Consider the following 24,318-nt stretch of genomic DNA (forward strand, 5'->3'; position numbering starts at 1 on the left):
TAGCATACTCAATTGATTAGTTTTAGTTTGCCTAATCATCATGCATTGTCTACAACAATCAAGACTATCCTCCACCGATAGCCCAAAGCAATTATTTCTAAACAGAAAATAAATGCACCAAATGGAGATATTATCAACATTTCAACTAGGTGTGTGATAAATGATCCAACTACACCCTTTAATCCCATCATTTATTTCATTTCTCTGTGCTAAACATGCATATAGTTTTATTATAAATAAAACCCCCATCTTTTGTGAAATTACACAAAGACCCACACTTTCTCAAAATTACCAAACAACCTCCAACATATCAAAATGCTAAAATTCAAAGACAAAGCTCATAAGGAGAAGTAGGATATCCCTACCTCGAAGTTTGAGCTCAAACAGAGATGAAGATCAAAAACCAACGTGCTCCAAATCTCAAGTTTTTCAAATTAAAACGAAGCCCTCAACCCACTCTATCTTTTTAACAAAGGACTAACGGTAGAAACTCACTCTAGATAGATCAAACCTTAGAGAGAAGACAAGTATAGAGAGAGAGAGAGAGAGAGAGAGTCAGATCTAGGGTTTGCAAAAAGAAAGAAGATGAAAAAGTGATGTTTTCCCCGCTACTGTCTGTTGATATACGACAGGCTCACTCGAGCGACCAGACACAGGAAACCCTCGCTCGAACGAAGAAAGTTTCGCTCCAGCCAAAAACTCGAAGCTTCAGGTCTGCAACCCAGAAGCTCACTCGAGTGACAGAATGCTCGCTCGAGCGAAGAACTCGAAAACATACACCTCGCTCGCTCGAGCGAAGAAAATCTCGCTCGAGCCAAGAAACATAGCTCTCAAGTCCAGAACCAGACGCAGACGCTTGCTTGAGCGAAGGAACTCTGGCTCGAACCACCAGACACAAAACCCAACTCTTGCTCAAGCGAAGAAACCCTAGCTCGAGTGAAAGACCAAAATTCTGGGCAGCAACCTTTTGTTCCCAAACACAACCAACCTGTAACAGACCTACCCATCACATCCTATAACTCAAATACAAAGTATGAAAGGACGTAAACAAGATATGAACAACAGCTAACATCCACGGATACAAGTCCGGATCACTGTACAACAAGGGGTAAAACCCGAGATCGCTATACTTGGACTGGGCTGTTACAATGGTGGGGAATCCTTTTGGTGGTCCCTGGTTCTATTGAGGATCTGCTGCAGTGGTGGGCAGGGCTCATCTACAAGAAAAAGAAGAGGAGAATCTGGCGTGCCATACCATTGGTCACTCTCTGGTCCATCTGGAATATCAGAAATGAATGCCTTTTTCAAGCCTCCCAACTAAACATTCAGGTGTTGCATGATCTCATTATCATCAGGCTTGCTATCTGGTTAAAGTCCTCTACTAAAGATTTTCTGTTCTCCATTAATGACCTTTTTTTCAATATTTCTGGTGTAAGGCATTGCCTTCGTTCATGAGGGATTTTTTGGTTGATAATGTTCATAGCATGGGAATCTGATCTGTTGAGGTGTGAGGCACTGCCTTGATTCACGAGGTAATCTGATCTGTTGCCAATTGCGAGGGTTTGATGTATGTGCACTGGTTCTGGTCGTTCTGGTGTTTTGTTTGCTGGAAAGTGTGACGGTCTACACTCTTCTGGGTGTTTTCTGGTTGCTAGCGTTCATGGCATGGAAACAATGATCTGAGTTGGGACTGCTTTGTTTCTTGCTCTGTTTTGTCTGCTGGAAAGTGTGAAGGTCTACACTCTTCTGGGTGTTTTCTAGTTGCTAGTGTTCATGCACTCTTCTTGCTTATTCTTGCTCTATTTCTTTTGCTTTTCTTGCCAGTTGGGTTCTCACCAACTGGAGCTTGGAGCTTGTGTTAGCTCCAAGCTCCTCTTTATTGATGTATTTTTCCATACTTTGTATGTTTCATCAATAAAGATTTCTTTTGCCGTTCAAAAAAAAAAAAAAAAAAAAAAAAAAAAAAAAAAAAAAAAAAAAACACTTAGCAAATAAGATGACCTTAAGCCTTTCCACTAGAGCACTCAAATGGAAAAAGCCAAATATGGCAACAAACTTCATACCTTGTTCAACAACAGCAAGGATTCCAACTTTTGAGCAGATCATAACAGGTAACACCCGCGATGTTGACATGTTACCAATTTTTGAAGAATAGCTGTCATACTGTACCTCTTGAATTTCACTCTCAGATAATGAATGGGACTGAAAGTCACCTGCTGCAAACCTAGAAAGCACTATTGGCTACTGTTGCCACCGAAGATCCTATGCAAATACAGTACCAGAAGAGTCTCCTGCCTTCATGTAAACCAGCAATCTCAAAAATTTTCTTAAGTCATAACATAGAAAGACAACTTATTCGGTTTCCAAATAACCATGTAATCAAATAATTAAACGTGGAAGAATTTCAATGTGATCACAAAATCCTTTGAATCATCACCCAGTATGAAATTTAAGCATGTAAACTTTTTTTTTTTTTTTGAACAACAAAAAAAGGGTTCTCCTTAGAGGCATCATCTTAAATGAATGTTCATAAGCATAATTCTTGTCTGCTCTATTTAATATTAAAAGGAAAAAAAAAAAGAAGCAATAGTTGAGAAATAAAAGTTCATAGACTTTGACAAGCTAAGTTTAAGAAAGCAAATCATTCTAAACCCTTGGACACAAAAATATATGCCATAGAAACAATTCCAGTCAAAGTTGGTAGTATTTACGCCAATACATAAATCTCAATGATCATCAAGATGAACATCAACGAGCAACTAAACACAACCAGAGCTATCTCGGCTACTTAATCAGCAGACAATTAGAGATCCTAGTTATCTCATAAAAACCTAATCAGTTAACTCAAGGACAAAATATCAGCATGCATCTGCAGCAGCAATACAACAGCCAACTTTGTTATAGTGTGGCAATCAAATAAACCATATAATTATATAGTTGTCCAAACCCCTTATAATACCACAATATGATACATTTTGATAAGATCTGTTTCTAACACAAACAACAGTAGGCTTTAGTTTATATTCCAAATCATCATCTTTATTATCTTTACCAAGTCATCACTGAACCTTTTAGTAACTAAGAAAACTACAGACAAAGCATAAATATCATCAGCCACTGGATATTCTAACTATACTGTAATTTTGCCCTCCTTCCCCCCTAAAAAAAATATTAGGTGGAGAGAGAGAGAGAGAGAGAGAGAGAGAGAGAGAACAATGGGGACAGCTAAAACAAAACCCAATAGTTTGTATACCCCTGTCCAAATGCCTCAGCATTTACTTTCTAATGCTGATGGACACTACATTATGCCCATGAGTTAAGCTTAGTGCATCAAATCTACATATTTTTATGAGAGGAATGAAAAATGAAAAACCAGCATCTTACAATACAAGTGTGTTTTCTTCATGGATGAATATCAATGAAGTGCACAACCCCAGAAGTAGTTCCATGAGCCCTGTAACATTATTAATATGAAGAATCACATCTCATCACAACAAAAACAAACCATGAAAAAAAAAAAACTGCTTCTACTCAGATGGACAAAGTTGAACCCAACTGTCAAAATATGTAGTGAAGATAGTGCAAACAGAACAAAAAGAAACACTGAATTTAGAAGCATAATAGAAACTCATCTAAGAAAATGACTAATACCACTTAAGAACATATTAAGCTTCAAGAAATTCCTACATTGGTATGTTCAAATTATCAACAAATTATGAACTCCACATGATCCTTGCATGTGAAGCATATCACCATCCATCTGTTCTCTTTTGTTTATTTTCCCAAAATCGTACCTTTATTTGATAAGAAGCAAATTTTCTTAGAACATATGGGAAATAGGTCCCCTTAACACATTAGAACACAAAAAAACAACTGATTTTCAGTTCAAATGAATAATATTATGGCTCCCAAAAAAAAAGAAAAAAAAAGTCTGAAATGAAATAGAAATAAATAAATAAAGAACTGGAGTGGAGAACAAATAATTCTTATAAAGAACTATGTTCAAAAAGGGGGATGAACAAAAATCTCACTAAAATGCTCTAATTAGAGGCTTTAACCTCAGGTACTGGCCTCCAAAACTCTACCAGACATGAAAACAAGATCAATAGGGGTGACAACTGCTAAATTAGCTAAAACCTCCAAGTATATAAAGTCACAGTGTGATGACCCCGTCACGTATAATATTTTATATTTGGTTAATTAAGGAGATTTGAGATTTTAATTAGTCGTTATCCTAATTTAATTTGGGATTTGTGAGAATTGTGGAATCTGATTCGTATATGATTCTATTGAAGATTTATTTTAAGGGTCCAAATAGCTTAAGGAAGCGAAATTAAGAACTTGAATCAATTTAATTTCAATTACGGACCCATTTGGGAGCTAATTAAGCTAATTATATTATAAGGTTTGAGAAATTATGATTATTATGAATTAAATCTATTTTTGAGGTATCCAATTTGAATATGAAATTTATTAACAAGGATTTTGGTTTTGATTTGAAATTGAGGGCCTTAGTGATTTACAAAACAAAAATTGATGATGATAATAAGTTCAATTTAATATTTGGAACCTCCTTGTTTAATTTTGGGACATTGATCAAAGTGGTAACATAATGGTAAAGTAGGAGTGAACCCAGAATTTAATTTGGATAATTTTTCCTATGAACAGTCGTCACTCTTTTGCCCTTTTCTTTTTTTCACACTTTGAATTTGGATGTGAGGCTAGAACCATTGGAAAGTTTATTTTCAGGGCTTCAATTTGGACACAAGATCGATCTAGAAAGGAGATCGAATGAGAGAGTTATGCCAGTTTGAAGTTTTGGAATTTGTGCTAGAAGCAGATACGCTCGAGCGGGAAAAGAGACGCTCGAGCGGACTGCACGAATTCAGCAAGTTTAAAGGCACATTTCTAGATCATTCTTTGCATTTTCCATTTCCTTCCTCCTTCCTCTCACCCTAGATCCAAAAACCCTAGGTTTTTGACCCCAAATATCTTCCATTCCTCTAAGTTTTGGCCAAGATCTCTCACCAAGAAGTGAAGAAGGCTTGAAGATCTCACTTTTCAAGCGATTGGATTTCAGATTGGCGAAGGATTCTTCTTGGAGCTTTGCTCTTTTGCTTGATTCTTGAGGTAGGGGCCCTAGTTTTTCTTCAATACTTGCATTAATGGATGGATTTGTGTTATTTTGATCATATAAATGCAAAATCTACATTTTTTGAGCATATAGTGTTATATCATGGAAATTGGAGGTTTAGGGTTTGAAGTGTTGGGATTCAATTGTTGGGTTAAGATTATGGATTATAAACCTTGGATGTATAATCAATGGGGAAATTGGAATAAAAAGAAGTGGTGTGAGAAGTCTTAATTTTTCTTGAAAGTCTTGATTTTTCTTGAAAACCCTAAGTTGATTCATGATGATAATTAATGATTTTGCCCAAATTGAAAGTAGAATCATCAAATTGAGAGATGAATTATATATATACAAATTTAATTGGATTTTGGAAGTGTTTGAAAATTATGTTAAAAATTAGCGATTGAACCTTTATTATGGATATTGTTAATTTACATGCATCATAGATTTCTTGGAATTGATTTCATGTTTTGATGAAATAAGAACTAAGCTTTGGAAAATTATGAATTTATGAACAAAGAACTTAATTTGTAAATTAAAAGAGTTTTGACATAATTGATTTAAAATTGATCATGTTTGATGAAGATGAGCATCAATTGTGTTATTTAAGTTGAAAATCAAGCCTATATCTCACATGTATATGAAATTCAAAGTGATATGGAAATTAATTTGCATGTGAAATTTAAAGTGATATGGAAATTCAAAGTGACATGGAAATTAATTTGCATGAGTTTTAAAGATATAAATTTGGTATGGGCTGTCAAGAAAAATGTGAAATAATTTGGGAATTCAATTGTGATTTTGGACAAATTAGACTCAATTTTCTTATGGCCTCATATTGTATAAAGATTTCCATAATTTTGTATCAAGAACATGAGTTTTAGACCCTTTGAATGCTAAGTTTGAGCTTCAAATGCAATTCTGGAAAATTTCAGAATTCAGCATGTCCGCTCGAGCGGGGAAAGTGCCGCTTGAGCGTGAAATGTTGGCTTCCAAAACTTTTGCAGACATTAATGTCCGCCCGAGCGGAAAGAGTCACGCTCGAGCGTAGAAATGTAGTAACCAGTACTTTTGCAGACCAAAGGGGTCCGCTCGAGCGGCCAAATCCGCACTCAAGCGGAGTGCCCTGTTCCTGAAATTATGAAAAATGGTTTTGTGTTTTGTTTTCCGTTCTCTTTCATTTCTAAGCACTCTTAGGAATACGTTGAGCTTTGTAAATGACCTAAAGGGTAAAGAAAGAAGCCTAAGAGAAATAAATAGAATAAAGAGCGGATTGAATTGTTTGTGACCCAATATGTGTTATGAATTGTGTAGGGTTAAGCATAAAGACGAATCCACCGGCAGAATACTGTGAGTAATATCTTAGTAGAGATATGTTCAAGTATGTTGTTTTCTTAAACGTTACTTCTGTACATGCCTTATGGATTTGTATGTTTGAATTAAGAATGAGTATTTTAAATATCAGTGTTTTGCTTAAGACTAAGTGAATACAAATACGATCATGATCATGAGTATGAAACACACATAAATCTATCTGACATGAATGATTGGGTCAAAGGCCGTCTGCATGAACGATTGGGCCAAAGGCCGTTTGACATGAATGACTGGGCCAAAGCCGTCTGACATGAATGATAGTTTGACATGAATGATTAGGCCAAAGGCTGTCTGACATGAACAATTGGGCCAAAGGCCGTTTGACATGAAAGACTGGACCAAAGGCCGTCTGACATGAATGATAGTTTGACATGAATGATTGGGCCAAAGGCCGTCTGACATGAATGATTGGGCCAAAGGCCGTCTGACATGAACGATTGGGCCAAAGGCCATCTGACATGAATGATAGTTTGACATAAGTGATTGGGCCAAAGGCCGTCTAACATGAATGATTGAACCAAAAGCCGTTTGAACCAAACAAATTGGGCCTAAGGCCGTTTGATAAGAGCAAATTGGGCCTGAGGCCGTTTGATATATTCGATAAAAACGTGAATAGGCCTAAGGTCGTTAGATATGTCGGTTACGAATTTCATTCATGTAACTTCTTTATTTTGATATTATTCACTGGGCTATCGCTTTGTAACAACCCTCACGTCAACTTAGTCATACTTGCATACATTTATGTATGATCTTGTTTTGTTATGCGCATTTGCAAGTCTTGTCTTGTTTTGCTTGAGTGTTGCTTGCATGCTTTGTTCTTGCCTGGTGTGTTGTAGAGGTCATCTTAAGCCTAGACACCTTGGAACCTTTCCACACTTAGAACTATCTTGGAACCACTTCGGTTGACCTCCATCTTCACCCTGGCATATTGGCCGAGATGTCAACATCTAGGCCGAGGTGTGCGTCATCTAGGCCGAGATGTGCATCATCTAGGCCGAGATGTTATTATCTAGGCGTTCTAGATCCTTGATCCTTGCACTGAGTGATTTTGTTCCTGGAATGGTATGACCTAGACCGAGGTATGGCATATCTAGGCCAAGGTGTGGCACAGCTTAGTCAAGTGTTGTCCTTCCAGGCCGATGTTGTTGCCACCCTACTTGCCGAAGCTTTACCCTTAGCCGAGATCATCACTTGCCGGAGTGCTTTTGCCGTCTAGCTTGTTGAACACACTTTGTCATGGTCTTGTCTTGTCAGTCAGTCACCTTTTTTAGTAGAACCAATCAGCCGATGCCACGTGTCCCAGCAGAGGGTTAAGTCAGTGACTGTCAAGAAAACATATCATTTTAGTATCAAATCTTGTCTTCTAGAGAGAGAGACTCTAGGAAGAAGAAGGAGAAGCTTTTGAGCGAGAGAGTGGACCTCCAAGCTTGACTGTGGGAGTTTGAACCGTTAGATTCAAGTTTTGAGGTTAGAATCTTAATCTACTCTTGTTGTTCTTATTAATCGTCCAGCTGCATTGCATGATCGAACCTGTTCTGCATGCCTTGCATTGATTTAAAGTCGGTTTTAGTAAGAGAAAATAGTGTTCCTATGTTCTTGAAGAAAGTCTTGTTTTGATCCGAAAGTTTGCATCAAGAACCATGTTTTTGTGTTTGTTTTCACAAGATTTTTCAAGTATGGGTACCCAGGTCCATGTTTTCGAACTCATAGCATGAAATCTCAGATTTTGTAATAACAAGTTATGATTTAAGCGTGCATGTTCTTCATCTTCCCCATCTTCATGTTCTTCATGTTCCTCAAAGGGAAACCCAGATTTTCCCGACTTCACTTTTGAATGTGGCCGTCGGAACCACACCTCGGCGAGAAAAGTGTGGGACCTCGGCCAAGACCTGGTTGGTGCCCAGCATATTTTCCCCGAGATAAAAAACAGTGTTTTGTTTTGATTTAACTTAGTTTTGATTAATGCCGAGATCATCCGTTTGCATGTGAATCTTGTTTGAAAGTACGTTTAATAGACTTTGCCATGTGTTTGTAGGACTCGGACTTTTGCCTTGACCCCAACGTTGAAGAACTAAGTGAATGGTATTTTTAATAAAGCTATGTTATCAATGTTTTGATGAGCTTTGCTTTGCTTTGTTTCGAAAAGTATTTGTTAAGCATGAATGATTGTCCCTACTTCGTATATCAAGTATTATCTTGTTTTGATGACATTTTTTGAGAAGTCCTTAGTGCTAGGGGACTATAATCCAACTGCACATCTTGTTTTGGAAGTCCTTAGTGCTAGGGGACTATAATGCAACAGCACATCTTGTTTTGGAAGTCCTTAGTGCCAGGGGACTATAATGCAACTGCACATCTTGTTTTGAAAGTCCTTAGTGCTAGGGGACTATAATGTAACTGCACCATTGTTTGAGATATCTCCCTTGCTTTGTCTTGTTTTGCCACTGACGGTTTACCGCGTGGGTTTGTTTGTCCGGAATGTCATCATTTGTAATATGTTGATGCTAGTAAGCATCCCTTGAAGGTTTGAAGATTTGTTAGATGGACGAGGTCCATCCCTTGTTATATAGAGTTTTGATATGTATCGTTTGAAAAGACTTCGGCTATTATTCATGCAAACCCTTTATTATTTATATCATTCACTGAGTATCCAAGCTCACCCTCTATATATATATATATATATGTAGGTGATGAGCAAGAAGGCGGTGACGCCTAGATGTGATTCGCGAGCATGTTTTATTTTTTGTTATGTCGGCAAATCTTGAAAATTATGCTTCTCGACTTGTAATACTTGTATTTTGCATACGTCGGCTTGAGAAGCCTTTTGATCAAGGTGTAATGTGTACTTTACTTCATTTGTAACTAAGTTGTAACCCACGTGAAGATGTATGCCATTTCATTTGACTTACGCACAGCTCTTAGGGACCAATTAGATTTGTATGTATTGCTTCCATACTTGTGAGCCCCATATATTTATACTCTGTTTGTGTGTGAATTTTGAAAGTTAGCCTTCGGTAATCTTGGATTACTGGCCATCACGGCACCATCCTTCTAGGGGCGGTTTGGGGTCGTGACAGAATGGTATCAGAGCACAAGTTCCTTATAGTACGTTAGTTACACACTTGGAGCCCTAAGGAGCATAGGATTTCCCCTTAGAATGATTTTAGGATTGCATCATATTGCTTGCTATTTGAACAAGGTGTGCATTGTCTCGACATGCTTTATTGTTACTTGCCTATGTGTTTATTTGCTCATTTTGTTTTAAAGTCACATTTTGCATACTCATAGCATCATGAGGAGAGGTAGACCTCCAGTTGGCCGAGATCAGTCTGAGGACAGATTAGACAGACTGGAAAGGTTGGTTGAAGGTTTGGCCCGCGAGTTAAGGCAGACAAGACAGCAGTACGCTAATGCTACTTCGACTCCGGCCGAGCAGACAAACGGCCGAAATGCAGTTCCGCCTGCGCCTCCACCTCCTCCAGTACCACAAGTGCTCCCACAGCCAGCCTTATATGGGGATGGCACAATAGCGTTGATCGGAGAGTTCAAAAAAATGAAGCCACCGAGATTCCAAGGGGGTATAGAGCCGATGAAAGCCGAAGCGTGGGTTTTGGAAATGGAAAAGTTGTTCGAGATCTTTCCCAGCACCGACACCCAGAAGGTGACATTAGCAGCCTTTACACAAGATGACGACGCTCGCAGATGGTGGATGATGGTTCGAGAAGGCAATCCAGACTTGACCTAGACCCGATTTTTGGAGTTGTTTTACACCAAGCACTTTTCCCTAAGTGTTCGAGATCGCAAGACTACCGAATTTCAGACTTTGACACAAGGCAATAGGACAGTAGCAGAATATGACCGTGCCTTTACCGAGTTGGCGAGGTATGCACCCCACATGGTCAACAATGAATATATGAAGGCTAGGAAGTTTGAAAGTGGGCTTCGTGGACTGATACAAGACCGGGTTAACATGCTCAACATGCCGACTTACGCCGGAGTATTGGACAAAGCCATTCTAGCTGAAGCTAACTTGAACAGATACCAGAGTTCAAGAGAGAGCCAGAGGAAGAGACAGAATTATGACAATCGCCGAGCACAATTTGGTACCAAGAAGAAAGCGAATGTTAGCAGTTCAAGCTACCCAAGGCAGGAAAGTGGTACTAAGCCGGCATGTTCAAGTTGTGGGAAGCCACATTTCTGGGTCTGTCGTCGGGCGTCTGGAGCTTGTTATGAATGCGGTGAAATAGGCCATTTTGTGAGGGACAGTACTAAAACAAGGGCTGATGATAGTAAGAAAGATAAGGATACCACGAGTTCCATATAGAAAGGTAACGTTGGGAAAGGACAGATGAGGCAAGGCAGAGTTTTTGCACTAGTACCGGGAGACACTCAGAATGCTGAGACAGTGGTCTCAGGTATACTCCCAATTTGCTCTCGAAATGCATATATATTGATTGATTCGGGTTTTACGCATTCATTCGTTTCTACTAAGTTTGTCGAGAAGATTAATAGGAAGCTAGAACCCCTTGATTATGTGTTATCTATATCTACTCCATCTGGGAGATCTATGAATGTTGCATCCATCTATCGAGCATGTGTTGTTGTGATTGGGAATATTGAATTGTTAGTTGATTTAATGCCATTGGACATAACTCATTTTGATGTTATATTGGGGATGGATTGGTTAGTGGAGAATCGCGCATCCATAAATTATGTTTCTAAAAGTGTCACGTTAAAACCCCTAAACCTAGCCGAGGTCACGTTTCAGGGTAAAGGAGTAGTATCCCCACCTTACTTAATGTCATCCATGAAAGCCTATAGGTTGATCCAAAAAGGGTGTCAAGGTTATTTGTGTAGTGTACTAAGTAATCTGAAGGGAAGTGTTGAGTTAGCCGACGTCCCCGTTGTTAATGAATTCCCCGACGTCTTTCCAAATGATTTGCCGGGTCACTTAGTTGATAGAGAGGTAGAGTTTACTGTTGACATCATGTCGGGAACCCAGCCTATCTCTAAAGCACCCTATAGGATGGCCCCCGCCAAGCTTAAGGAATTGAAACTCCAACTGTAAAAGTTGCTAGATAAGGGTTTCGTTAGGCCGTGCACTTCACCTTGGGGAGCACCCGTCTTGTTTGTTAAGAAGAAGGATGGTACACTTCGTCTTTGTATTGATTACCGGGAACTAAATAAGGTAACCATTAAGAATAAGTACCCGTTACCGAGGATAGATGATTTGTTTGATCAGTTGCAAGGAGCACGGGTCTTTTCCAAAATTGACCTTAGGTCGGGTTACCATCAGCTTAAGGTTAAAGCCGAGGATGTTGAGAAGACCGCTTTTCGAACGAGGTATGGCCACTACGAGTTTTTAGTAATGCCTTTTGGAGTGACCAATGCCCCTGCAGCATTTATGGATTTGATGAACAGAGTCTTTAAGCCATATCTAGATGAGTTTGTGGTTGTCTTCATCGATGATATATTGGTCTACTCTAAGAGTAAAGCTGAACACGAGGATCATTTGAGACTTACCTTACGGACTTTGAGGGATCGGAAATTGTATGCTAAGTTTAACAAGTGTGAGTTTTGGCTTTCCACTATTTCATTTTTGGGTCATGTGATTGATGAAGATGGTATTTCGGTCAATCCTAGTAAAATTGAAGCCGTTGTGAATTGGCTGAGGCTGGCTAATGTGTCCGAGGTTCGTAGTTTTCTGGGATTGGCGGGTTATTATAGGAAGTTTGTGAAGGATTTCTCAAGGATTGCAATTCCGTTGACACAACTAACTAAGAAGGGAGCGGCTTACGAATGGACTGAGGACAGGGAAACAGCCTTCCAGGAGTTGAAGACGAGGTTAGTCGCAGCACCAGTTCTTGTACTACCATCAGGTAATGAAGAGTTTCATGTTTATAGTGATGCTTCGCATAAAGGTCTGGGTTGTGTATTAATGCAAGGGGGTAAGGTCATAGCATATGCCTCTCGTCAATTGAAGCCACATGAAAAGAACTATCCCGCCCATGATTTAGAACTAGCGGCCGTAGTGTTTGCTTAAAGATTTGGCGCCACTACTTGTATGGGGCTTCTTGTCAAGTTTTTACAGATCATAAGAGTTTAAAGTACTTGTTCACTCAGAAAGAATTGAATATGAGACAGAGAAGATGGCTTGAGTTGTTGAAGGATTACGATATGCAAATTCAATATCATCCAGGTAAAGCTAACACCGTAGCCGACGCTTTGAGCAGAAAGATGGTTGGAAATTTGGCATGTCTAACCACGATCTCAGTGGAGCCGACTATTGTTAAGGAAGTAAGGACAAGACAGATGGAGGATGAATTCTTTAAGAAGGTAGCCGATGAGATTATCACAAAGCCGAGATCAGGGTACACCATAGAAAATCAAGTGCTCAAGTTTGAAGGAAGATTGTGTGTGGCCGACATCCCAGAGTTGAAAAGAAAAATTTTGCAGGAAGCTCATGATTCCAAGTTTGCTATTCACCCAGGGAACACCAAGATGTATCAAGATGTGAAGCAGACGTTTTGGTGGCCGAATATGAAAGGAGAAATAGCCGAGTTCGTGTCCCAGTGTCTGTATTGTCAACAAGTGAAAGCAGAACATCAAAGTCCAGCAAGACTTCTTCAACCTTTACTGATTCCTAAGTGGAAATGGGAACACATCTCCATGGACTTTGTGGTTGGTTTGCCGAAGACACAAAAGGGTATGGATTCGATTTAGGTTATCGTAGATAGACTAACTAAGTCAGCACACTTCTTGCCTGTTAAGACCACCTTCAACGCCGATGAACTTGCCTTGTTGTATATGAATGAGATTGTTAGACTTCATGGAGTGCCGATGTCAATTGTGTCGGACCGAGATCTGAAGTTTGTTTCCAGATTTTGGCAGAGCCTACAAAGAGCTTTCGGAGCCGAGTTGAGGTTTAGCACAGCTTTTCACCCCCAGACTGATGGGCAAACAGAGAGGACGATTCAGACACTTGAAGATATGCTTAGACTATGTGTATTGGACCTCCAAGGAAGTCGGAGAGTACATTTTCCATTGGTGGAATTTACCTACAACAACAGTTATCAAGCTAGCATTGGCATGGCGTCGTATGAAGCACTGTATGGAAGAAAGTGCAGGTCGCCGATATGTTGGACCAAGGTAGGAGACAAAGCTCTGCTGGGTCCCGAGTTAATTCAAGTAACAACCGAGAAGATTAAGCTCGTTCAGCAACGAATCAAAATCGCATAGAGTCGACAGAAGAGTTATGCCGACCAGAGAAGAAGAGAGTTGGAATTTGAAGTTGGGGACCATGTATTCCAAAAGATTTCGCCGATGAAAGGAGTTACAAGATTTGGGAAGAAGGGTAAGTTAGCACCCCGTTACATTGGGCCTTTTGAAATTCTTGAGAAGGTTAACCTCGCTGCCTACAGACTTGCTTTGCTGCCAGAAATGAACCAAGTCCATGACGTTTTTCATATTTCGATGTTGAGGAAGTATATTCGAGATCCACTGCATGTGATCGACTATTTTAGAATTGTGGTTAATGAGGATTTAGGCTACGAAGAGAGGCCGATACGGATTATCGATAGGCAGGTGAGATAATTGAGAAGTAAGTTGATACCAATGGTGAAGGTTAAATGGAAGGAGCATTACGGTGAGGATGCTACATGGGAAATGGAAGAGGAAATGAAAGTCCGACATCCAGAATTGTTTTTGGAACAAGATAACTCAAGTTTGGGGACCAAACTTCTTTAACGAGGGTGGGATGTAACAACCCTCACGTCAACTTAGTCATACTTGCATACATTTATGTATGATCTTGTTTTGTTATGCACATTTACAAGTCCTGTCTTGTTTTGCTTGAGTGTTGCTTGCATGCTTTGTTCTTGCCTGGTGTGTTGCCGAGGTCATCTTAAGCCTAGACACCTTGGAACCTTTCCACACTTAGAACTATCTTGGAACCACTTCGGTTGACCTCCATCTTCACCCTGGCATATTGGCCGAAATGTCATCATCTAGGCCGAGGTGTGCGTCACCTAGGCCGAGATGTGCCTCATCTAGGCCGAGATGTTATTATCTAGGCGTTCTAGATCCTTGATCCTTGCACTGAGTGATTTTGTTCCTGGAATGGTATGACCTAGACCGAGGTATGGCATATCTAGGCCAAGGTGTGGCACAGCTTAGTCAAGTGTTGTCCTTCCAGGCCGATGTCGTTGCCACCCTACTTGCCGAAGCTTTACCCTTAGCCGAGATCATCACTTGCCAGAGTGCTCTTGCCGTCTAGCTTGTTGAACACACTTTGTCATGGTCTTGTCTTGTCAGTCAGTCACCTTTTTTAGTAGAGCCAATCAGCCGATGCCACGTGTCCCAGCAAAGGGTTAAGTCAGTGACTGTCGAGAAAACATATCATTTTAGTATCAAATCTTGTCTTCTAGAGAGAGAGACTCTAGGAAGAAGAAGGAGAAGCTTTTAAGTGAGAGAGTAGACCTCCAAGCTTGACCGTGGGAGTTTGAACCGTTAGATTCAAGTTTTGAGGTTAGAATCTTAATCTACTCTTGTTGTTCTTATTAATCGTCCAGCTGCATTGCATGATCGAACCTGTTCTGCATGCCTTGCATTGATTTAAAGTCGGTTTTAGTAAGAGAAAATAGTGTTCCTATGTTCTTGAAGAAAGTCTTGTTTTGATCCGAAAGTTTGCATCAAGAACCATGTTTTTGTGTTTGTTTTCACAAGATTTTTCAAGTATGGGTACCCAGGTCCATGTTTTCGAACTCATAGCATGAAATCTCAGATTTTGTAATAACAAGTTATGATTTAAGCGTGCATGTTCTTCATCTTCCCCATCTTCATGTTCTTCATGTTCCTCAAAGGGAAACCTAGATTTTCCCGACTTCACTTTTGAATGTGGCCGTCGGAACCACACCTCGGCGAGAAAAGTGTGGGACCTTGGCCAAGACCTGGTTGGTGCCCAGCATATTTTCCCCGAGATGAAAAACAGTGTTTTGTTTTGATTTAACTTAGTTTTGATGAATGCCAAGATCATCCGTTTGCATGTGAATCTTGTTTGAAAGTACGTTCAATAGACTTTGCCATGTGTTTGTAGGACTCGGACTTTTGCCTTGACCCCAACGTTGAAGAACTAAGTGAATGGTATTTTTAATAAAGCTATGTTATTTTGATGAGCTTTGCTTTGCTTTGTTTCGAAAAGTATTTGTTAAGCATGAATGATTGTCCCTATTTCGTATATCAAGTATTATCTTGTTTTGATGACGTTTTTGGAGAAGTCCTTAGTACTAGGGGACTATAATGCAACTGCACATCTTGTTTTGGAAGTCCTTAGTGCTAGGGGACTATAATGCAACAGCACATCTTGTTTTGGAAGTCCTTAGTGCCAGGGGACTATAATGCAACTGCACATCTTGTTTTGAAAGTCCTTAGTGCCATGGGACTATAATGCAACTACACCATTGTTTGAGATATCTCCCTTGCTTTGTCTTGTTTTGTCACTGACGGTTTACCGCGTGGGTTTGTTTGTCCAGAATGTCATCATTTGTAATATGTTGATGCTAGTAAGCATCCCTTGAAGGTTTGAAGATTTGTTAGATGGATGAGGTCCATCCCTTGTTATATAGAGTTTTGATATGTATCGTTTGAAAAGACTTCGGCTATTATTCATGCAAACCCTTATTATTTATATCATTCACTGAGTATCCAAGCTCACCCTCTATATATATATATATATATATGTAGGTGATGAGCAAGAAGGCGGTGACGCCTATATGTGATTCGCGAGCTTGTTTGGATTTTTGTTATGTCGGCAAATCTTGAAAATTATGCTTCTCGACTTGTAATACTTGTATTTTGCATACGTCGGCTTGAGAAGGCTTTTGATCAAGGTGTAATGTGTACTTTACTTCATCTATAACTAAGTTGTAACCCACGTGAAGATGTATGCCATTTCATTTTACTTACGTACAGCTCTTAGGGACCAATTAGATTTGTATGTATTGCTTCCGTACTTGTGAGCCCCATATATTTATACTCTGTTTGTGTGTGAATTTTGAAAGTTGGCCTTCGGTAATCTTGGATTACTGGCCATCACGGCACCATCCTTCTAGGGGCGGTTTGGGGTCGTGACACTCTCATTTATATGTGTGTAGGTGAGCAAAGGGATGTCCTAACCCAACCTCAATGAAAGATATGAGAGGAAGTCAAGTGTTGTGGGGTCAGCCCGCACGTCTTACACACTAGACTTTATTTTTTTTCATGTGTTTACATTTTTGCTTTATCGGTGAATGCGTTGGATCATCCATGTATATAAGTTTGTTTTGTTTGGCTGTCTGCATGTCTTGGAGTTCCTGGATGTATAAGATATTAACTCTGTTTTTATGTGTGAGTTTTTATGGACTGTTTATGAAATGTTTCGCTTTATCATGTAAGCACAGCTCATTGAACAAAATTTTTAAGTCTACTTCTGCTTTTGGCACCGTATGATTATTTAAAAATCTGTATTCTACCTGAGGCTGTAGGTAATCTAACGATTACTGGCCGGTTATGATCCTAACCTATAGGGGCAGGTTCGGGTCATGACACACAGAACTCTTCGTACTCTCAAATATTACTTGCCGGCAAGTTACACTTACAGCCAGATTGAACTAACCTAAAGCTCAAGTGATCACCCTTTAAAGCCAACAACATAAGCTCTAAACATTTCCAACCATTATCTAGAACACACCTTTAAACCCACCTCATATTGATAAAAGTACATAACTACACAACTTTAAGGTGTGTCAAGATGGGATCCAAATCCTCCAACACTTTCTTCATACAACCATCATCTAACACTTTATCCAAATGTCACAAATGATAATGACTAGCTATTGAATTGTGGCATTTGGATCAATGGTTGAATGATGGTTGTATCAAGTAAGTGTTGGAACTAGAAAGGATCTTCCCCCCAAGATGTAGTTCATTTTCGTATGGGTAGGCAACTAATAGGCATGATAAATTTATGACATCTCCATAATCCAAAGCCAAATTGAACTAGGACTTGGAAAATTCAGCCTAAATTGCAATTTTCACTAGTAAAAGATAAAAGACAATAGTAGAGCAACCAATGCAATCTGCATAGGACTGTCACTGAAATATATTTTGGATTGACATTCCTTCCTAATTTTTAATTTAATATTTATCTCTACTTTTCAAAAAATGGGAAGATTCCCCAACCCTATCTCATGTTTTGACTCCTCTGCCTTCTTAATTTTATGCTATTTTTTACCCATTTAGTTTTACTTATAAATAGGAGAAAAATAATTAGAAACACGACAGAGATTGCTCCATACAAGGATTGTAGGCCATATACTAAAATGTTAATGAATGAAAAATTGAAAACTAGCTGCCTAGTAATACCCAGACTAATCAATGGGAACCATGCAATTGCAAGGAATCACAAGCAAAAAAGAGCACCAACATAAATAATCATCTGTCTCTTTTTAAATCTTTCCAAAAGGGAACAAGGATTAGGGATCTTGTCACTCTTCTTTCATTTGTTTGGGACGTGGTAGGCTAAATTTTTTTTAAAAACTTAAACTATAGACGATTGGGAAAGGATACTTTGAAGCATATTTCTAATCCCACTCCATACTTTGGAGCATTCACTCTATATCACGTACACAAAACACACCCACATACAGTAATACATGTGTTATTGCAGATAGATTGTACCCTTATGACGTTGGATGAGTCATTGTTTCAACTCAAATATGGGCAGTAAACAAACGTGATCAAGTCCAGACCTTGCCCATATGACTGATATATATAATAACATTTTCCACATCTTAACCCAATTAGAATCCCTATTTTGGATAGAATTTTCTTATTATTCAAATAGGGAGATCAACAAGTTCCATGAAATCATCTTGAAGAGAAAGATTGCAAATTTGCATCCCAGGTTAGAAATGAGCTAGTCACTTACCTATTTGCCACTATTTCTATCTAGATTTTTGGATGAAACTACAATGTTTAAAATGAGTTCTCCCATATAAGGAAAAACAATAGCACCCCCACAAGGTTCAAATTTTAAACAATAGCATGCCAAACAAAGATTCAAGTTTCTATGCAATAATTGTACAAAATGGAAAAAAAGAAATTGGTATTTGCATACCAATTACCCTTGAACTGAGAAGCTGGTCCTCCAGGCTTTCTCTGATCCCACCACTAAAGACTAAACCTCAATCAACCCATGGCAAACTCCATTGGCGACGCCCACTTCGCCACTGTATACGACACCAACCCATTGCTATCAAAAAATCGGCGATGACTCAAATTCGAATTACCAACACTCACCAAATTCACCCTCCCATCTTCCCCAACACTAACACACTCAGACCTATTTTCTTGCACATCAATACACGAAATGGGTCCAACGTGCAATGTCTTCTCAGGCACCGAAACCTTGGATTCGATTGCCGCATTGACCGAGTCAGCGAACAGGACGTGAAGCGAGCCGAAGAAGGTGGAGCAGTGATAAGGGATTTGTGGAGGGTTTGAGAGACTTTGAGGGAGGAAATTCTTAAGGGTGAGGACCACGAGGATTGGAGAGTTAGGTTTGACGGGTTTGATCGGGTTAGAAAGTGTATTTCGATGACGAAGGAGTTGGAATCGGAGTCGAATACGGCGAGGATGTGTAGACGAGAGGATGTCCAGACGGTGGTTCAGCTTAATATAAATTTTTTTCAAAATTTCTCTAATCCGTCGTTCACCCGATTGTCTGGTCAACCGTCCATCGATTGATCGACTGGTCATTTATTCAGTCATCCATCAACAATCATCCATGAGATTTGATAAAAGGTTAAAAGCTCCTATAATTTGATTAAAAAAAAAAAGTAGAACTCCTTCCATTTGATACCAATTTAAGAGTTCGTTTGGAACGTGGATTGATTTTTTTGATTATTTTAGTCTAAGCCTAAAAAGATTCGTTTGGGATGGGTTTTTTGATTTTTTTTTTTTTTTTTTTTTTTACTTTTGTGAGAGAAAAAATGAAATAATTATGGTTTGGAGGTGATATTTTGTCTTATTGACTTTTTAGTCTATTTTATTTTTTTGTGGCTATTTTAGTCAAAAAGCCCGGGGCTTTTTCTTTTCAAACAAGTAGTGAAATGGTTGGAACACCATCTTCACTAAATTTTCATCAAATTTAAATTTAATGAAAGATTTGAGTCTAAGTTACAGATAGTCTAATAGAAGGTTTTGGTCTTAGATAATTCAGTTTGAGTTATGATGTTCAAATTTAAATATGAATTTAAGAAAATTTAAAAGAATTGTGAAATTCATAATTTTATTTTTTTGATTTAAATTGTTTATTTTGTAAAGTTTTTAGTGTATTTTACTCAAAAGGAAATTAAATTGATCAAATAATTATAATATTTTTATTTTATAATATTTTTTTCTAAAAATTGAAGAAACATGTTTTTTTCAAATAGACCATCTATTTTTTTTTTTTTTGTGGAAACAAATATGATAAAATATAAAAATTGTATTTATTAGATTGACACTTTTTTAAAAAAACAAAATAAACAATTTAGATCACTAAAACGAATACAACTACATGAGCCCTTCAAATTCTATCAAGTTCAACTATGAAATTTAAAAAACAATTCTGCTACATCCACCGAAATTATGCCCACCCGAAATGCTCAAATAAGGTGGAAAGTCTTACTCTGCTATTTGTCCCATTTGCCTAAAAGATGGGTGAATTTCATGCGCTAGGAAAAGAAGAGGCACTAAATCAGATCTAACTTACGCCTCTTTTCTTCTCTCTTTTTCCCCTCAAACTGTAAACAAAGCTCTCTGTCTCTCTTCTAAAACGATAAACAACACACTCTCTCTCTCTCTCACCGATGCCTCTCTCTCTCTCTCTCTCTCTCTCTCTCTCTCTCTCACACACACACACACACACACACTTGCAAATACAATAATCCAAAAAAAAAAAAGTACTAATCTTAAGATAATTATGCAAATTCTTACATGATCAAAAACACTAGAACTTTAGATTTCTTCATGGGAGTCCACTAAAAATAAAAAAGAAAACTCCCCCACAAGTTGTGCAAACCCGCAGCCCAACGACAGCCAAGCCAATGCCAGCATCCCATTTGATTTCCCTCATCTGTCTGGTCTCAAAATAATGAATCTCTCACTCAACAATTTCAATGACCAAGTCGGTGGTTCAGAGATTTGATTTTCACACTTGAAATATCCAAAATTTCATAAATCCACCTCACAAAATTCACCCAAAAAACACAAACCCATCAAGAAATAAAAATTCAAAAAAAAAAAAAAAAAAACAAAGCTTTAGCCTTGGTATTGTCAATTTCATCATCATCAACTATTGTTTTGGCCATGGTTATATGTATTGCATATGCAAGGAAGAGAGAGAAGTCTTAAATGAAAAACAAATGGTTAATCTCTCTACACCCATTTAATTACCCTTTAAGATAGACAAATTAGGGCCGGTTAGTTTCAAGATCACGTTAGGATCGTCATAGGTTATGGGGATTTTGTGTGTGTGTGTGTGTGTGTGTGTGTGTTTGTGGAAGAATGTGTGTGAAAATATGTGGAGTTTGTACCAAAATGGAGGTCTTGTGGGTTTTAATTAGGGTTGTAAATGAATAGAGCCGTTCTTGAATAGACTTAAGCTTGACTCGGTAAGAGCTCGTTCAAATTTGGTTCGTTAAATTTTTTTTGCGCTTGAGCTCATTAAATTTTTAATAAACAAGTCCAAATATTCTAAAGTTTGTCTCGTTAGTTAGCTCATTTAATAGTTATTATTTATATATTAAATAATGTAAAAATATGTAAAAAAAAATAAAATAAATATGTTATTTATATATTTAAAAAATATAAATGTAAATAATAGTTAACTATAGATAGTACATTTATAAAATAGTTGTAGTAGATATTATTATTTTGATAAAAATATTGACTTCTTTTTTTAGAATGTTTATATATATTGTATAATCAAAGTTTTAAGTGTAACTTTAGTTTCATACACAAGTTTGAATTTATAAATTTTTGGCTCGTTAAGGATCATGAACATGCTCGAGCTCGAGTCAAGCCTAAGCCAACTTGGCTCGAACTTGGCTCGAGCGGCTCGTTAAATTTTTATTGAGCTTGAGCTTGAGCTCGAGCTCGAGTTCATTAAAATCTTAGTAAACAAGCCTAAACATACTAAAGTTCGACTCAGCTCATTTGCAGCCCTAATTTTGATCACTAGAGTTTTAAAGAAACAGAGTGAAAATTGTAACAATCTATTCTGGGTCTGGGTGACTGCTTGAGTGGTCAATTAGTTGTTCAAGTGAAGATGCGAAACTCTCAGTATCTTGTCTATTTGTAACCGAGACCGTTTAAGCGGTTCTCTGGTTGCTCGAGCAAAGATATGAGGCTCCCAATAATTCCACTGTAACTCTGCAAAACTTCTGTGGGACTTTGTATTTACTGCTCAAGCGGTGTAAAGTTCGCTTAAGTGGTCTCTTTGCTTTTGTACACTTCGCTCAAGTGGTGGAAAGTTCACTCGAGTGGTCTATTCAGGAGCAGATATTTTAAAACCCACTTTTTGACTCATTTCTCTCACTTTTTCCATCTTTTTTTCTTTTCAATCCTCTTTTTTCTGAAAACCCTAGTACCAAAACTCTAGATTTCATCTATTTATAGTAAGAATCTCTCATTGTTCCTTCATCAAAGGTGTTGATCTTGTTGAAAGCTACATTTTGAACCGATTGGATCATGATAGTTTGCATCTTGTTGAGTCTTTATCCCTTCTCACACAACCTTGAGGCAGGAATATTTTTACCCTTTTGATTTTGTGTTAATTTCATGATATGTGTGTGTGATTGGGAATGGGTGATTCATATGTGGGCATTAATGGTGATAGAGGGCTTTTGCCCCAAATTTTATGGAATAATTGGTTATTGCTTAATGAAAAATGATGTACACATCATGAATCTTGGAAAATGAAAGAATGGAATGAAAAGCCCTAATTCGCTTGTGAAGCCTTAATCATTGTTCATGGGTCTTGGTTGGTAGTAAAGGGGAATTAATGGATAAATTGATGATGTGTCGATGCATCTTGTGTTATGACAAAATTAGAGTTATTGAATAAATTGTTTGATGTGTGTAACGATATTACCCGCATTGGGAAATTGAGGTGCCCACTTGTCCAATCATGCCAGGATGATAAATGTAGGAAGAGGTGTCCACATGGCCGATCGTGTGAGGACGATGAATGTGAAGGACTTGAGGTGCCCACTTGTCATCCGTCTAAGGACGAAGAAATGTGGAAATGTGGAATGAATTGGAACGATGTGCATGGGAATATGGGATTGTGGAACTAGTGTTCATGGGTAAGGGTCATGGGTTATGTATAATTTAAATCAAATATTTATATACTTGGTTAAATATATTCTCTATTGGGCAATTACTCATTCCTATATAACAAAATTGTAGGATTTGGTGAGTAGCAACCAACCCAATGAAGTAGGAATGGATCAATGCTCTTTGTTTGAGCCAAGATCATTTTGTAAAACATGGGAGATGGCATTTTGGAGTTTTGGTTTTGTTTTGGGACCATGAGTTCTTTTGTTCAATGAAGGCTTCACCTTAAAGATTGTAAGCCCATAGGGCATTTGTTATAAATTCTCTTTAGCTTTTTGAACTATGAAAATTATTCATGTAAGTTGTGATTCCCAACTTGTAGTTCATTGAGAAAGAGAATCTTTGGGATTAATCTTGTAATCACTGGTTGTTATTATTCGTATATATATATATTTGTTCGGTTGGATGTTGTTTTATTCTTAATAATTTGGGGGCATTACAAAAATGGTGCTTTTAAACCCACTCTTTCCCTTCCATTCTTGCTTCTCTCTCTAGCGCGGTGACTCGCGATCTATAACAGCGGAAAAGGGGGTTGGACCTACGGTGGCGAGGTTCATGAAAGGGGGTGGGTGGTTCACGGTGGTCGGCAGAGGAGTGGTGGCGAGGGTATAGAGGTCGGTTCTCTAATCACCCCTTCCCTTCTTTTTTTCTTCATAGATTCAGATCTGAGAGAGGAGAGAGAGAACACACCATTTGTTTGAGAGAGAGAGAGAGAGAGGATTGTTGGTGCAGACAAAGAGAGAAAAGAAATGCGTGGTTTTTTTTTTTTTTTGTACTTTTGATGGTGTCACATAATTCAGGCTTGACCAAACTGAGGATTTTGTATGGACCAAACATTATTTTTTTTAAAAACCCTAGCCCGTTGAGTTTATTACCAACAATGAATGTCTATTTTTCTATACCAGCAATGCTACATCCATACAATTTTTCCTTCCGCATTTTTCCCAAATATGTTTTTGACGGGTAAAAAGGTCATAATCATTTTCTTACAGGTCAAAAGCACATTTGGGAGAAAAAATTGTGTAAATTAATCATTTTTGTTTTCCACACAAAATTCTACGAACTCTCTTATACACCCATGTGAGATAGTCTATAAATTTGTGTAAAAATTGGGTAATTATATATTTACTCTAATTCTATTCCTAACTCATTATTTTTTTCCAAGTATAAATTATTTATGTTGTTCTAATATTAACTTTGAAACAAAAATTAATTGTTCGAATTTCAATTTTAAACAAAATTCAATTGTTCAAATAAAAATTTTATTCAATACGATATTCAAACTAATAATTTTGTTTGGAAGTTAATATTATTTTTGGACAATTGATATCGAAATAATACAAACATGCATACTAAGATAAAGTTGGGTGTGCTAACAGAATTATCTTTTATTT

At 38.1% G+C, this 24,318-nt stretch overlaps 1 pseudogene; it reads right to left on the reverse strand.

The window, feature by feature from the left end:
- Positions 1–1,143: 1,143 nt before the first annotated feature.
- On the reverse strand, positions 1,144–19,113 carry LOC114297613 (nuclear pore complex protein NUP43-like; annotated as a pseudogene).
- Between the last annotated feature and the right edge of the window lie 5,205 nt (positions 19,114–24,318).

This window comes from Camellia sinensis, unplaced genomic scaffold, assembly GCF_055761805.1.
Source record: "Camellia sinensis isolate YWXY unplaced genomic scaffold, ASM5576180v1 Unanchor10, whole genome shotgun sequence".
In the NCBI taxonomy this organism is placed as follows: domain Eukaryota; kingdom Viridiplantae; phylum Streptophyta; class Magnoliopsida; order Ericales; family Theaceae; genus Camellia; species Camellia sinensis.